Below are 16,980 nucleotides of genomic sequence, written 5' to 3'. Positions count from 1 at the left end.
ATGACTGAACCATAAAAATATGAAAAGTAGTGAAATCCCGAGTCCCGGTCTTTCTTCATCCTGTGACAAATTTTGTATATATATTTTTTTCCTTATTTTCTTTATTAAGTCTTAAAACAAATTCTTAACAAATATGAGTGAACGAATCATCTTACTACAACATCATTGAAAAATGCCATCAATTTTAGGCGTCGCCGACGCGGATTTGTTAATAAATTTGTTTTTAGTTTTTTTTTATTTGTTCCTTTTTACGCCTTTTGGTACTTTTATTTGCTTTCAGATTTGGAGCTAAGCTAAAGAAATAGAGAAGTGCTGAATAGAAAGGTGAAGCCCAAAAAGGAAAGAAAAGAGAAATCCAAAAGGAGTGAAGAAGAAGATTTTGTAAATAATTTTTATTTTATTTTTTTTAGAAACTGTAATTAAGTTTTTTTTTATTCTTGTAAAGTTTTATTTTTGGACATTGGACATTTTTATTTATTTATTTTTAAAACCCTACGGAAGGGTACTTTTAAATAAACTGTTTGCAGAGAAGGACGATGATTACGATATCACCTCGGCCCATCGGGTTCGTACACGACATTGGAGTTGTGGCCCGAGTCGACTTCAGCGGTTCATCCCCCGTCTGGAACGGGAGGTAAGAATTCTAAACACCCGCGAATCCCCTGTCAGCGGGTTTACTGGATGATTTTGTATGCCTATATGTTGAGGACCTGAAATCGATTTAATTTTCTAGTAAAGGGCAAGGCCTGGCCAAATCAAGATAAGGACTCGGATTTCATCACCGTTTCCTTCTTGCCCGCCTTAGGAACACGTAACCTACGCGAACCTAAGCCTAAAATTTTGACTAGAACGAGACCGATAGGGTAACGAGCTTAATAGGAAAGTCATTCGAAAAATATTGGTTACTCTTTTAAGCATACTTCGAAGTTCATGATGGTTTCTGTGAGTTGAATGCGTGACTGCGCCGCCTTGTAATGCGGTGAGGCCTTGGGTATCAAAGCTCTACGCAGCTTCCCTCGCCTCTATTCAACTTACTTTGACTCGGATTGATTCCAGAGGGGTTTTCTCAAATTGTAACGAATTCCCTTTCGAAGGATTAGAAGCTGGTCTAGAAACAATATAAGTGGAGCCATCATGCTTTTTGTTTGCTAGATAAAATAGGCTTGTTGTGGTCGAGTCAGCCTTCTTTGTGTTTGCTTAGAATTCCCTTACAGTTAGGATGTCGAACTGGTATTATAATATCCAATAAAATGAGTATCCGACTGAGCAGCTTAGACATTATCCTTTTTATGACCATAGTGTGAATAGTGATTGGGAACGCGAAACCTTTGAAGGTTATGGTCCATACAATTTTGAGCCCAATTACTATCCACATACCCACAGGTCATACGAGCAAAAACAATCCTTCTATTTCTCTAGAAGAGTCTCTCAAGAGTTTCAATGAGTCAGCACGAAAGTTATTTATGAAAGATACTTATAATATTCTTCTCCCAGAAGAGTCCGTAGAGCGGTCAACTAAGTTATCTCTAGAAGAGACCCTCAAGCAATTTACTGAGAATACAAATAGGATTGTGGAAAAACTTGCTTAGGATAGTCTTAATTTCCAGTGTAGTTTTCCCAATATCACCCTCGAAAATAAGGATAGTTTTTATTCACATAATCAAGATGACGAGGTTAGAATTGGTAACACTACTTGTTTTGATAAGGTTCGATCATTTTCATGTTATTATAGTGATGATTATGATGAGGATAGTATTGATGAAGAACATGAAATATGTAGGCATAGTGATCAGGAATTTGTTACTCCGATTGAGCTTTATAATGATAATGTTGTTTCTAGTACAAATCCAAATAATTTTAATAATTATTCACCTATTCAAAAGGATGAGGATTTGACTAGAGATACCACTGTTTTAGACGATGTAGTTCATGATCCTTTAGCCTGCAGTATGTTGGATAATCCATTATTTGATGTGCCTATCAGTGAATCGGAGGAGGTAACTATGATTAAAACCTTAGTTGATGAGCCTTTATATGAAACTTTCTCTGATAATCCTTTATATGATTGTGATGATGGTTTAGAGGAAAGAGTTTACCCTGAGAATACTGTTTTAGAATCTAGCGATTTAGAAACACTAGTTTTAGAATATGATAAACTCGTAGAGATGAGTGAGGATGAACCCAACTTAGAAGATTCTATTGACCATTTCCAGGAATCTGATGACCTAGAAATTAGGGAAGTTGTGACTAGTATTTCTAGAGACACAGAAAAATCTAAGTTTGGGGATGATTATCATTCTCCGTGTGCTTTAACTCTTTGAAAGTACCCTCCTGTATGACTTGACATTTGTGCCTCAACCATCTTACAAGATTATTTTCATACACGTTTTTCCGAACCTAATGATGTCCAGAAAGAAGCTCAGTTGTTAGAAACCCATCCTCTGGTTGATGTGGTTAACCCAGGTTATGATACCAAGATTGACTTTGTTTTCCCACCAAAAAATTTTCTTCCAATTGTGGGAACTTTTGATTTTAAGATGTATCGGTTATTAAGTTTTGAGACTAAACCTAATCACTTTAGGATATTAGGGTCGACACATTTTCTTGAGGAAGACCACCTCTTTCATTGTGGTCAGCTGTGTGAGTCAAATCTAATTGACTTAGAGGATACCCAATTATTCAGGTTGTTGTTATGTGCTTCTAAGTTCTTAGTTGAGTTTTTCCAGACTCTAATACCTGAACCGGATCTTAGCTTTGAGGAAATCCAACCGATGAAAACCTGTTATCTAGACCCAGTTATAAAACCTGAACCTGAGCCACAACTAGATGTAGTTGTCTTAAACAAGGGTATGTTCGGTGTCTTTTTGGTCTGTTGCAGTTTCCTTTTCTTATGGGTAATACTTTTTGATCCAGATGACCCACAATTATTCCGTCTACTTCTATATGATTCTATGAGGTGACTAATTCTTCCAATGTCTGGCTGAAGACTTTAAACTTAGCACTTCTTGGGAGGTAACCCAATATTCTTGCGACACGGTAATATCTTTCCTTATCTCTTTTGCTTCAAGTGGTAACAATTTCTCCTTGTTCATGCTTTTAATTTTATCTTTAGAACATTGAGGACAATGTTAGATTTAAGTTTGGGGGTATGAGAGAAACATTTTAGTCGCATTTTTGAAACTTCTAGCGTCACATAATACCCGGTTAGCTAAGTTTACATATTGTTTCTCACCTAAAAGATAGAAATTGGAATGCTAGAGATAACAACCTATTGAGACATTAGAGAAAAAGACATTGAGATCCTTGAAATTCAGGAGAGAACTTGTTCCTTTTAGAGGGTAACCGTGATGGACCTAACCATCCATGATGGAAAGGAGAGTAGGTCAGGAGGAAATGCCAGAAAGACAAAGCAACCTCACAATGTAGTCTTAGTTACTGGATTATTACGACTCTCTCTCAGTAGAAACTTATCATCATCAACAAGCGGAGCGACATCAAAATCTATGAAGAAAGTTGAAGACGTTTTAGGTTTAGATGCAACAATAGAAAAGAATAATTCAAAAATCAAAGTTGAAGTTATAAGAGAAAATGATATAAGTTGTTAGAATCCATGATACCAAGACATCACAAGTTGCGAAGATCCAAGTTTTGAAAGTCCTTCTCTCATGGTCATGTAAATTGTTGTCTTGTAATTTTTGTTTCAAAATAAAAAATGCAAAAGAAAAAAAAAACAAATGAAAAATGAAAAAAATCATTGTTACGTTTTGTTCAATAAGGCCAAAGGGAAGTAGAAATTTATAAGTCAAGCAAGAAATCGAAGAGAAGAGTTAATTGTCAAGGTTCTATGAGGTTCGATAGTTTATCAACAACAGTTGAAGACCGAAGAAGACGTTGTTTCTACTGAGCACTATGAGAGAGTCGAAGAGAGATACATTTTGGTTGCTTTGTTAGTCCACTTTCAATCTGGCACAAGATCTTTCTAGCACTGGTTTAACTCATCACACGTAATTAGTCCAGCTGTGTAGCAGATGTCCCTCTCATATTTATCTCTCTCCTAATCTTATCCAGCTGTAAATCAGCGGACGCATCTTACAATGTTTATCTAGCTGTGTAGCGGATATCTCTTTATCTAGCAGTGTTGCGGATGTGTCTCCCCTTTTCTTTAGTCAGCTTTAGAGCTGGCACCTTAATTTCTCTAGCATTCTAGTTACTTGGAGATAGGTTGAGAATATGTATGTCCTCATAGCTCTTTGGATACTTGTGACCAAGTAGAAGTCATGGTTTTGTGGGTACACCTCTGGTAAACCCTCCCGAGATTAACTCGGTTTTATTTTTTATTTTCTTTTGCTCGAGGACTAGCAAATAATAAGTTTGGGGGTATTTGATAGACGCATTTATGTGTCTAATTTTTCCTCAATGTTTCGTATTGTTAGTACTCGATTTCGTACTTATTATGGTGTTTTGTGTGTTTTTAGGCACTTTTTGGAAATAAACATTTTTGGAAAATTCGGCTCGAAAAGTTGCCCGGGGCACCCTTGGAGGACATGTGTTATTCGGACTCTCATCGTTGGTTAAGGGGCACCTCAGTTTATAAGGGGCACCCTAAATGGACAACTGCTATTTACACTCCTCAGCCGGATAAGGGACACCCCTTCTTCTTCACGGTTACACAGATTTTGGCGGGAAATATGGTTTTGAAAATGCAGTTAACTCGTTATTCCCTGTGTCGATTTTTGACGAGTTCTGTTGAGAATTTTTAGGAGGAATGGGTTGGAATAATCCTGTTTAGTCAAAACAGGATTTGTATGAGGCTTAGAAACGTAAAAAAAGGGACTGTGTACGTGGACTTTGCAAAACAGAGGAGGAAGATACTCGGGATTATGCTGATGCTGATATGGAAAGATTGCATGCGTTTTGAACGTATTGACCCATTCCTTGATGATCTGGGAGCATGTTTGGAGCGTGTAGACACTGATTGACAGCGTAAGAAGGCAAGAGAGGAAAGAATACATCCCGAGTTTATTCTTATTTACTGCCGAATGATGGAAATATTTCTTGAAGTAATGAGGCGATATTCTTGTACCTGTTGAGTATAAATTGGAGGCTTAGACTCAGAGAGAGGGGGATGGAGAGTTGGGGGAGAAATAGAACACAACAGAGACGAAAAATCAGAGTTTCAGAATCCTCCATTGCTGCTGCTGCACCAAGAACACGAAGAACATAAGACCCACACTGAGCAGTCTTATTTTGCTACAAATTTTGCGACACACAAGCAGCAGTCTTATTTTGCTACAGTTATTGCGACAAAACGACAGCAGTCTTAGAGGAACAGTATCAGTGACACATACTGTGGGTCGTTCTGGTTTGTAACAAATATAATTGTTACAAACCCAGTTTTAATTTTTGTTCCTCCCTTTTCATCCTTGTAAGCACCTTTTTGAGCAATGAAAAATTTCTTTGAGTGTGTTTTCACCATGAGAAGCTAAACCCCACCACCGGGACAACGGAGGAATCAACTTTTCATGATTGTGGTAAATGAATTAATTCTTTTATTGACTTTTTGCATAGATTTAATTGCTTTATGATTTCTATTAATTACTTGTTATTTTGTTAGATGCCGCATGCTTAGTTTTAATTACTTCAGATGCGTCATGCTTTTAACTTACAAATAATATTTTACGAAATCTATTTTTGGCAAAGAACTAGAGTCACAACTTCTTTTGTTTGAGATATATTGTCTAGAAATAATGGCTGAACCACAACAATATGAAAAGTAGTGAAATCCCGAGTCCCGGTCTCTCTTCATCCTGTGACAAATTTTGTATATATATTTTTTTCCTTATTTTCTTTATTAAGTCTTAAAACAAATTCTCAACAAATCTGAGTGAACGAATCATCTTACTACAACATCATTGAAAAATACCATCAAGTAACATCCACATCAACTATATCATCATTTTATCCTTCTCCTAGTGGATTGTTAGTCACACCACTCACCCAATTAGCTTGCTTGATGCTGCCACCTCTCTCATAATTCTCTCATCGAATCACAAATGGATTGCTAGTATCCTGATTGATTGGCTCGGGATTTGGATAATTGAATAATTGAATCAATCGTTCAACTGGAGAATCAACCAACAATTCATGAACAACTCCTGGTGGTCCTCCTTGTTGCAAACACTCTTCAAATTTCACATTCACATTATGCTGCAAGTCATCCAAATACCATGCAAATTTTTCCGTAAACTATGGAGATTCACAACCTTGGGGAAAAGCGATTCCGTACGGAAATCGATCTACACAATATTCATATGGATAGCAGTGAATTCGTGGCTCGATATCAACCTCCTGCATTACTTGTTTGCCATCCTGGTATGCTTTCTTCTCAATTTAAGCCATGGCAGAAGAACATATCGTTTCAATTCCAAATTGAGATTGGTCGAAGTTGAAGAGGAGGAAAAGAAACTGAGGCAAATTCTGGCTACTGAAAGGGTTTTTATAATGAAATCCATTATTTGGTCTTGGGTCGTTTCACCATTAATTGGCACCGATCCCAAAGAGAAATCTTTCTCTTTATTAACCTTCTTTTTCCTTACCCTGTTGTTTCAAATTTCCCCCATCTAGATTATCATCACCTATACCCTAAGAAAAATAAATCCTTCAATTCTTTTCCACTGTTACTTATTTATTTCTTTTGACAGATGGCGGGTGGACCCTTCTATCTCTCACATCTAGCAATTGGAAAAGTTCGGTGGACAAAGCTGACTGGATCAAAACTCTTACCATCAGCACATACACATTTCAGAACTTCGACGGGCTGAATGAAAATACTAGACATGTTGACTGGAAAGCTGACTTGATAAATAATTACTTCATGATAATTTCAAAGCCTAGTTGGAGAAACAACGATATGCAAAATCCGTCAACCTGGTTCAACACTTTCTCTACTTATTTTTACTCTCTTACAAATTTATTTCATGACAATGACTATTTTCTATCACTTAGGATTGAGCATTATTTAACTAGTACCCGTTATCATAATTTTTACATAAACAGTTACGTGTGATATCATCACTTGTTCTGTCACTCTATGAACAAAAATACAAAACAAACATATTACCTTAAATAGGAATCACGATCCAACTAACCAATATACTATATACACCATATATTCTTTTGTTTTATGGTTCATAGAAAGGTCTCCCTCTCAAGGATTTCTAGTAATCAACCAACACAATACGGTCAGCACACATATGCAAACCTGGAACTGAAATACTTCAGAAACCACATGGAATTTGTACTTCCCTTTTACTATTTTTTGGAGTATTGAGAATAGTCCCTCTCATCTGCATAGTAACAACAAAATGTACTTCAATCCAGCTAAGATTTCCTATTTCAAAATTCAAATTAAAGTGTACTACTTTAACAATATACATATCTATGTTTGCACCACCACCATTACCCTGTATTTCTCAACCAAAGTCTTCAAGGCATCCACTTGTGGTACTAAACCAAATGAATTAGTTAAAAAACTGGTCGAACAAATAAACTCTTCACTAAACATCCTGGAAGATCTATTTACAAAAGTTTTCATAAGTTTTGAAAACATCCTCCCAAAAAACAAGTTAACTGGAAATGGGTCTTCATTGGAAGATATTGTAGTAAAATATCCCATGAAACCAGAACTATCTCTAGATTCATCAACTCCAACTTGGAGCTTAGAAGAGATGCTAAGGTTGCCCTACGGAAGAAGAGAAGAAGCTACTATTCCACCAGGCTTGGTAGTATAGAAGATTATAGAGTCCTCAGGCAAGGTGGAACTAGAGTTATCTTTGATAAACTTATTTTTCTAACTGAATTCCCCCATCTGGACCTGATTTTATTGATGAAGCCAATTTCTACAATGTTAAGATTTGGGTGCTAGCCAAAAGAGTTCCTAGACACATCATTCCTAATATCAGTATCATTTTTGTAAACCTGCTGGTATCTTCCAAGAAGCAAAAAGAGCTTATAGTAGAGATGAAGATGAGAAAATCTTGAAGTCCTCATGACTTTTGAAATTACTAGAGCTCTAAAATTTGGAATAGATGCTTATGAATCACCAACTATATCTCATAATTTGTAATTTGCGTATGCTTTGAATGGTATTGCTTTTCGCAAAGTTTGCAGAATCCTTGACCACCCTGGTTATCTTTGTGAAGAAAAAGAAGAAGTGTCCCTCCATGCCAGCAACAAAACCCATCCCTCCAACTTCATCACTCTCAATACCCCATCACCCAAAAGTCCAAAACATATCATCAATAAAAGATCATATTCTGATAAAGATGTTGCTAAAGAATTTGCTATCAAAATGAGACTAGCTCAAAGGCAGATTGTCATCAAGAATAGTACCGAAAAACTTGATGGCCATGAAGATGTTATCATCTTTAATGCTGTCTTTCAGAACCCCATTACTGAGGATATACCAACTCAAAATCCTGAACCCATTGCCTGCCAAAAGAAACACAGACAAACTCTTGAAAATACAGAGCTAAGGATAAACTCCTGAAAAAAAGGGTACCCACGTCAAAGTAGCTGCTAGGAGGAAAACTCAACATTCTGATATTGGGAATGAGAACATTATTAACCCTGACAATATATTCCCTAAAATCACTCTCAACATACCTAATCCTTACAACTCAATACCCTCTCTGTCTGATAACCATGATCAAATTAATGAAGAATTCAACAATCAAGGAAATTAAAAGATATTAAAGTTAAAGTCAAATTGTGGAACAAGGAAACTTATGGTCATATCAAAACAAACCTTGAATAAAGTCTCCAACACCTTGATTGGGTTACCAAGAATCAGTTTAATATCAACAGAGAAAATGACATCAGGGAGGCTAAGAAAATGGTTGAACACTGGCAGAATATGCAAGAAAACTTCTGGAAAACTAAATGCAGGGATCAATTAATCAAGCTGGGAGATAGAAACACCAAGTTCTTTCATGATTCTGCTAAGAAAAGATATAGAAAAAACAAAATTGTTTTCATTCAAAAAGAAGATGGTACTTGGCTCCACAGCAACAAGGAGATTACTAATTGCTTCACCAACCATTTTTCTCGTACGACCACTGTTGAAACTATTACCATAAACCAATCCATTATCATCACCAACACTGAAAATAATAATCTTCTAGAAATCCCAGATACTGCTGAAATCAAATCTATTCTCTTTAGTATGGCTGAAGACAAAGCACCTGCTCCTAATGGCTTCCCACCTAACTTCTTTTAGGCCAACTAAGAGATTGTTGGAGAAGATATTACTACTATGGTGCAAAAAAATTTCAACTATGGAATTATCCTAAAATAAATGAACTTTACTTTCATATCCCTCATACCAAAAATTGATAACCCAATCTCCCCTCATTTCAGACATATCTCTCTTTGCAACACCACCTATAAAATTATTTCCAAACTTCTTGCTCAAAGACTCAAACCTCTTCTTCCTAAACTCATCTCCCCCTTTCAATATGCCTTCATCCATGGTAGACAAATATCTGATAACATAGCAATTGATCATGAGCTTATTCACCACATGAATACCAGGAAAGGGAAAATAGGAGCTAGATGAACTATGGGTATCAAGATTGACATGGCTAAAGCCTTTGATAGAGTCAAGTGGGACTTCCTCGTGAAAATTATGGCTCAAATGGGGTTCAGTACCCAATGGTGTAACCTTATTCTGCAGTGTATTTCTACCACAAATCTTGTTATTTTGGTTAATGGTTCTCCTATAAAGTTCTTCAAGCCTTCCATAGGACTCAGACAAGGTGACCCTCTTTCTCGTTATTTGTTCCTATTATGCATGGAGGCCCTCTCAAGATATCTTATATATGCTGAATCTCAAATCCTATGTGAGGACCCTCAAGCTTGTCAATGTTATTTGACTGGTCTAGCGCTGATCAAGATATGATGTAGCCGCTAACAAATCAATTAGATTAACACGAACATTAATTAATAGAAATTAATCTAACAACGATCTAGAATCGAAACTAGTATCACTAGATAGATCTAGAAAAGTTATTTGGAATAGACTACTCGAACGTGTCATTCAGACACCGGACGAAGAAGATATCACTGGATTATTATGAAGGGCAAATAATCATTTTACATCTAAACGGCTTGGCTGCCCTTATCCATTTTCTGGGCGCCTTAATAACTATTTTTTCCTTATCACCACCAAAACGTGTCGAGAGAAACTCATTTCTCTTTTCACTTTCTCTTTCTTTCTTCTTTCTTCTTCTTCTTCTTCTCTAGTTTTCTTCTTCTTCTCTCTGTTGATTTCAATCTCAGAGATTTGAGATTCTTATGTTCGAGAAATTATCGTAGACCTAGTTAGCTTGATGATATGAGGAAGGAGTTGATGTTACCGAAGCTGATTGACTTGTGGAAAACAAACGGAGATTTGGGTAAGTTAGTTTAGGGTTTTCTGTTAATTGATTTTCTTTATGAAATCGTTTCGTTTTGATCGATTATATATGGGTTTGTGTTTGATTGAAGTCTAGATGGTTCTATAAGGTTTAATTTTGATTTAATATAGAATTAAGGTTTCTGTTCTTCCCTAAATCAACCAGAAATTAGGGTTCATGTGAATTAAGTTGATTTGGGTCGGTTGCTACTGATGAAGAAGATGAATTAGATTGAGGTTGGGTTTTAATTCAGGTTTTGCAAAGAAGAATTAGAAGTTAGGGTTTTTAATTTAGAAGATGGTTTTGTGTAGAATTGAGATGTGAATCGAATTAAAGTTAGATGATATGAAGATGGGTCTGTTGCTGTTTCAATGGGGTTGATGATTGTAGGTTGAATTACAGAGAACTTATTACAGGACATGAAATGAGTCAGTATGGTGTTGATACTTGGTTGCTGGTGTAGGACAAGGAAGGAAAGTTGGTATTATTACTGAAATTATAATGAAGAGATTTGGATGAGTTGTAGATGATTTGGTGATACAAATGAAGTTGTTGGTGTTGAACTGGATTATGTGAATGGCTTGCTTGGCTACAGTTCATGGAATTGGCAACAATTAGATAAATGGGTATATTTGAGTAAGAGTTAATGGAGTTGTTGTTGTGATCCGAGTCATTGGTAAAGTAATAAAGAAGTTGTTGGGTTTCAATATACAAGGCAGCTAGTGAGGATATGAAGTAAAGGTTGCTGATGTTAACTTGAGTGTAGTGCCGCTGTTATAGATGGAGTGGAGTGAAGCTAAGAAGACGACAGTGATGAGAGTGTTTCATTTGTATTGTAATTTTTGAAGCGGATATTTTGATTCAGCTGAACTGGTGTGCTGGTGGTGTTGATTAGGATGTGTTGTATCTAGAGATGACAAGTTTTATGAACTGAGGTTGGCAGTGGAGTAGAACTGTGGGTGTGGCTAATATGGAACGCAGTTGAGTTGCACTTGAAGCTATTGAACTTCCAGGATCTTGTGTTGGTGGTTTTCTAATGGTGAATACTCCAAGCTGAAGTTGTGTCAGAGGAAGGGTTGAAATAAGAAGTAGTTAGATCAAATGCAAGAGAGAAACCAAGAGGTGTATCTGAAGTTGCAAGTGTGGTGATCTGATAAATGGTGGTGTTTGAGTGTTGAGGCTAAAATTGCGGTTGATAAGGGTTGGAGTTAATGGTGTTGGAACTGAACTACAGGTGATGATGTTGGTCTATGAATGTTATACAAGGTTATTTGAAAAGAAGTGAATGGTGTTACAGAAATGAGTCTCGCTGGCCGACTATGAGGGTTTGATTTTGTGTAAGAAATTGAAATGGACATCAAATGCTCATACAAGTGGGTTATCCCCAGTTTATGAGGCTATGTATAGATATGAAGAATATGTTTTTCTAGAACTACGAATCAAAGAGTAGTGTTTGATGAAAACAAGACTTTGCAGATGGAAGTTAGTTTGTAACTTAGAGAACTGTGTATAGTTAGAATGTTGTAGAGTTTGTGTGTTTGTATTTTTATTTGATTATGCGTTGTGTTTTGTGTTTCTGTTTTAGTTGTGGCACGAGCTTATGGCTCAGGCCTTGTGAGTTTAGACCTGTTAGTCATCCTAGTAGTTTAGCTTACTTAATTTGCTTGTCTGACTGAGTTTATCTGACTGAGTTGAATCAGTTTGACTCAGTAAACCAAGACCAGACCAGACCTTGACCGAGTTAAACCTTTGACTAGACTGGACCTTCACCTGACCTTGGATGTTGACTATTAGTTGACCCTTTGACTGTTAATGACCGTTAGGTGACCCTGTTGGACCGGGACTTAAGTTAATGGGCTTAGGCATAGTTTTCCTATTTTTATAGTTTGGACCTTTATGGTCCGAATTAGCCTTTGATTTATTTTACAAAGTTGTAGATATTATTAAGACATATCTAATGGACAATTAAACTAACCTAATTGGATTAGTAAACCTTTATATGCTAAAGATAGATAATGAAGATGTGTAGAACCATAGATGGGCTTAGAACCATTAGATAGTTCACTTAGCTTATAATTAGAGAATTGTATGAGATTGTGATATGAGCCTTGCATGAGCCTTTTGGCTAATCTTTAGAGTGCTCGTGTGATTAACATTTAGTCGTTATTAATAACGATCGAATCAAAGGATGATCCAGTGGATTCAACATCTCGAGGTAGGCGAGGCTTGTCATCAAAAGAGGTGGGAATTGATAACGAACTCTCTTGTATTCATTATTTTTTTTACAAATCAATCCTTTGTGAAATTCATGCATATCTTTGTTACTATATGATAGTGTATGCATGTATTATCTGTGTGTAATACAAACTAGTTTTGTTTTATATTTTGGGATGGGTTTGGATCTTTAGAAACAATTAATATCTGTCTTTTTGGAGTATTTACTTATTTTTGGAAAGTGATTCTTTCCATTGACTGGAAAGTGGTTACATTCTTTACTTATTGTTAGCATGAAAGGGAGAAGATTTCCTTTTGATTGGTGTGTGATGTGGTTGCCCAAAAGTTATGTCTATATTTATGCGCTAAAGGAGTGAAAATTGCTGCCAACTAACACACTATCTGGGTGTGTACTCGTGTCACCGAATATTACTTTCCCTTTTTTTGTACGGGAAACGCATGTCTCATACATGGATGTTTAATGTTCTTTTAATTACTTTCAAAAGCTATTATATTATATTTTGGTATTTAGAGAGAATGATGTTGAGAATGTTATATAAGATTGTTGGATATATGTGGGGACGGTAAAGGGGTCTCTCCATTGTGTAAACACTTCGATCGGATATAATGTTGTTACCATTAGATCTCTTTAGATACTTGATATGTAGAGTGCGCTTAGAATAAGGTACTGGTAAGGTACATATAGTTTATGACTTGAGGATGGAAACCTCATGGGCGCTTTGATGATCATTGAAGAATCTGCAACAGTCATGCCTTGCTACTCCGAAGGAAGACGTCGCTCAACTATTATTTATGTAGTGAATGTGTGCCGGTTTAATGGTTGGTAGAACTTTATATTTTCAGTACAATTTACTATCTTAATATGTTTTATTCTGTTTTCCGTTTTTCTAACGGTTTTCAGTAAAAACCGCATTGTCTTTAAATCATTCTAGTGGTTACTTGAAAGTTAGTTGTTACTTCTACGGGGCACCCCTTTTAGGGATGATGTGCTCACCCATTCCCACTTTCAGTTTCAGAGACAGATCAAGTTGTGCACGTGGCGATGAAAGCTTTGAGGAGTTGGTTTCGTTAGTTGGTTAGCTTCCGCTATGTTCATTTTGTGTTTATATTTTATTTGTAAATCAACTCACTATTAAATATATAACACTTGAGAGGAGTTCTTGTATTTATTTCAGAGAGGGTTTAGATTCGGGTTAATCTTTGTTTAGAACTTCTTTCTTAATGTTTAAATAAATGTTTTAGATTTTTAGTGCCTCATTTTATAGTTGATTAATCAGCTGCTAGCTTAGGGGGCGCTACAATGTTGGTATCAGAGCTCACTATTAGATCTTACATGGGCGACAATAGGAATAGCCAGTGCCCGTTAGTAAATGAGATTAGTTTAGAACTGGGTTGGGTTGTGAGATAAATTTTAATCACTAAAAACAATCAAGAACTAAAATATTTTTGAATTGAATTGACCGATTGATTTGTATAACATGTTGTTTGCTTGCTCCTTGTTTTGTGTGTATAGATAATTATGTAGTAAAAGTTGTAGGTTGAAACCAGTTACGTGATAGTTTAGAAATTTCAATAGAGAAATAAAGATGAACCCACAATTGGGGGATATCAAAACTAATTGGGGATATAGCTACGTGACAAAATAGGGATCCAAATATTAAAGCTAAGTCACCCCTTATGTAATTATTTTTTTAATTCCTAATCTAACCCTCACTAATCATGTTTAGTGGTTAATAATAATTAGTAAATTCTTAAGTATTTGGGGGATATATTAGTGTGTATTTTTATTTGATTTTGTGTTAGTAAGGTGAGAGTAGAATTTGAGGGAAAATTTTTTTTGAGTAAAATGGAAGATGATTGTGAGGAGAGAATTGCAGCTGCTGAATCTTTATCTCAACTACAACAACAATCATATCTTCAATATTCGGTTAATGATAACAACTCACAATTGGACTTCTATGATGAACCAACACCCTTGGATCATGATTTTTGTGAGCATGAAGAGTTTTTTGAAGAACCTACACAAGAAAATAAACATGTTCAACATACAAGCAACCCCAACACACATGTAATGCTGCTAAGAGGTCGAAACTTCTTCTTTTTTTTTGTAACCGCCATTTTTTCTCTGAAAAAGCTTGGTTCCGGCATACACGTAGTATGAATACTACGCCGGAACACCTATTTCCGGCGTGGTATTCATACTACGTGAATGCCGGAAGTACATATCCCCCATTTTTAAACAGGTGTCGGCGTGGTATTCAACCCAAAGATCCATGTCGGTATACAATAAAACTTTTTACCTACCAGCGAATATTCTATGGAATCTTCCTTCCGGCATGGTTCACTTCCATTTTACAATGCCGGAACCGAAATAAAAACATCCAGGAGTCTAAGTATTTTGAACATTATCACCGGCGTAGAACATGAGATATCGAGCACGCCAGAACTGACTTCCGGCGTATTTTATATGTTAATGTCTACGCCGGAACATGGTTTCGGCTTTGAAACTTTCATTTTTGGAAATGCCGGAACCGAGAGACAAACATCCAGGAAACATAGAATTTTGAACATAAATACCGACTTGGCACATGAATTATCGAGCACGCCAGTATCATCTATTCCGGCATGAACATTCTTAAACAAAAACGCCGGTACATTTTCGAGCATGCCGGAACTTGTACCCGGCATAGTAATTTATTTTTTTATTGAACTAATTCATTTTTCTTTTCATTTATTCCTTAGATTGTGACGTACGTTGAACCAAAAAACTCCAAACCGCTTGGTCAGGATACATCCGAATATTATACAATTCCTCCAGTATGTTACCAAACAATACTTTTCATCTAGTTTTTATAACTTTATGTGGTGATTTCTTGTAATCAACCTTATAAGTTTTCATTGTTGTCCTCATGTGGGGAATAAAATCTCGAGAGGAAGCAATTGCTTGGGCAAAAAAGACGGCTCTTAAACACATGTGTGTGCTGGTGAGGAATACCGAACGTTCAGATATACGTTTTGAGATGGTTTGCGGGCGAAGTGAGAAATACAAGAAGGATAGCCATAAGACAAAGGGTTATGTATATCCAAAGAAGACTAATATGGTATGCAAAACTAATACGAGGAAGGATGATTGCCCCTTTAAGCTTGTATTCTATTTAAGAGACGGAGAAAAGGAATGGGATTGTACGGTGTGATTTGGCCGTCATAACCACCGGGATCCGAAAGATTTTGAGGGTCACTCCCTAGTTGCGAAGCTAAAACCTCATGAATTCGATGATGTAAAGAGAATGACCAAAGCATGTATCAAACCACGAGTGATTCTCAAAGGATTCAAGGAAAAGGATAAGACGAATATTTCTTCTCTAAGTACAATCTATAGCGCACAAGCAACCATTAGAAGGGTGGAATGGGAAGGGAGGAGCGTAATGCAAGAATTTGAGAAGATAGCTTGGGATCACAACTATATGTGTATCATTAAAAGAGGGTCGGTGATAGGCGCCAAATATTGCATTATTTATCATCGTTTTATTGGCACTTATCCCATTTTGCATACCATAATTCCCCCATTTGTAATGAATTTTGTATTTTACTCTCCTCAAGGATAATTACTTAATATTGTTTAATTTTGTATTTTTAGGTACCAAATAAAGAATAGATGAGTTGCGGAGCCAAAAGAGCAAAGACACGGGAGAAAGCCGGTGGACACTCTAGCGGAAAAGAAGTGAAGAATGTGTTATGGAAGACTCAAGGATAAAAATGGGCTTAAAAAGGAAGAAATTGTTCTTAAAGAAGAAGTGGGCTCAAGATTACCTAAGCCCAAATCCAATTCCTAAACCCAAATCCATATCCTAAACCCAAAATTCAATACCCAAACCCGTTTTCCTTCTTAACCGTAAGATTGGATCCATTCCATCATCCAACGGTCGCTGCGTCATCATGCATCAGATTTCGATGCACCTGACCAACACTACAACACCTAACTCCATCTTGAGCCGTTAGTTTCGTTGTATTTTTGCATCCAACGGTCGCTCATAATCTGTCTCCATCTCGCCGTTAGATCCGTTTCAGAAGTTATCATCCCACGAATTCCCTTCACAAAACATCAAATTTGATGATCCCGTTTAACACCTAAGCAACCTAACCCTATTACCCGCACCAAACGCACCCTTCTCCTAAATCCATCGAGTTTCTCTTCCATCCCTTTCTTCTTCTCTGCAACCATCTTCTCCCCCCAAATCACTCAACCATCTTCTCCCCCAAATCACTCAACCACCACCACTCGAGCCATCAT

The sequence above is a fragment of the Papaver somniferum genome, chromosome 1 (assembly GCF_003573695.1).
Source record: "Papaver somniferum cultivar HN1 chromosome 1, ASM357369v1, whole genome shotgun sequence".
Lineage (NCBI taxonomy): Eukaryota > Viridiplantae > Streptophyta > Magnoliopsida > Ranunculales > Papaveraceae > Papaver > Papaver somniferum.
The sequence above is the reverse complement of the archived record's forward strand: the minus strand, read 5'-3'. Positions refer to the sequence as shown.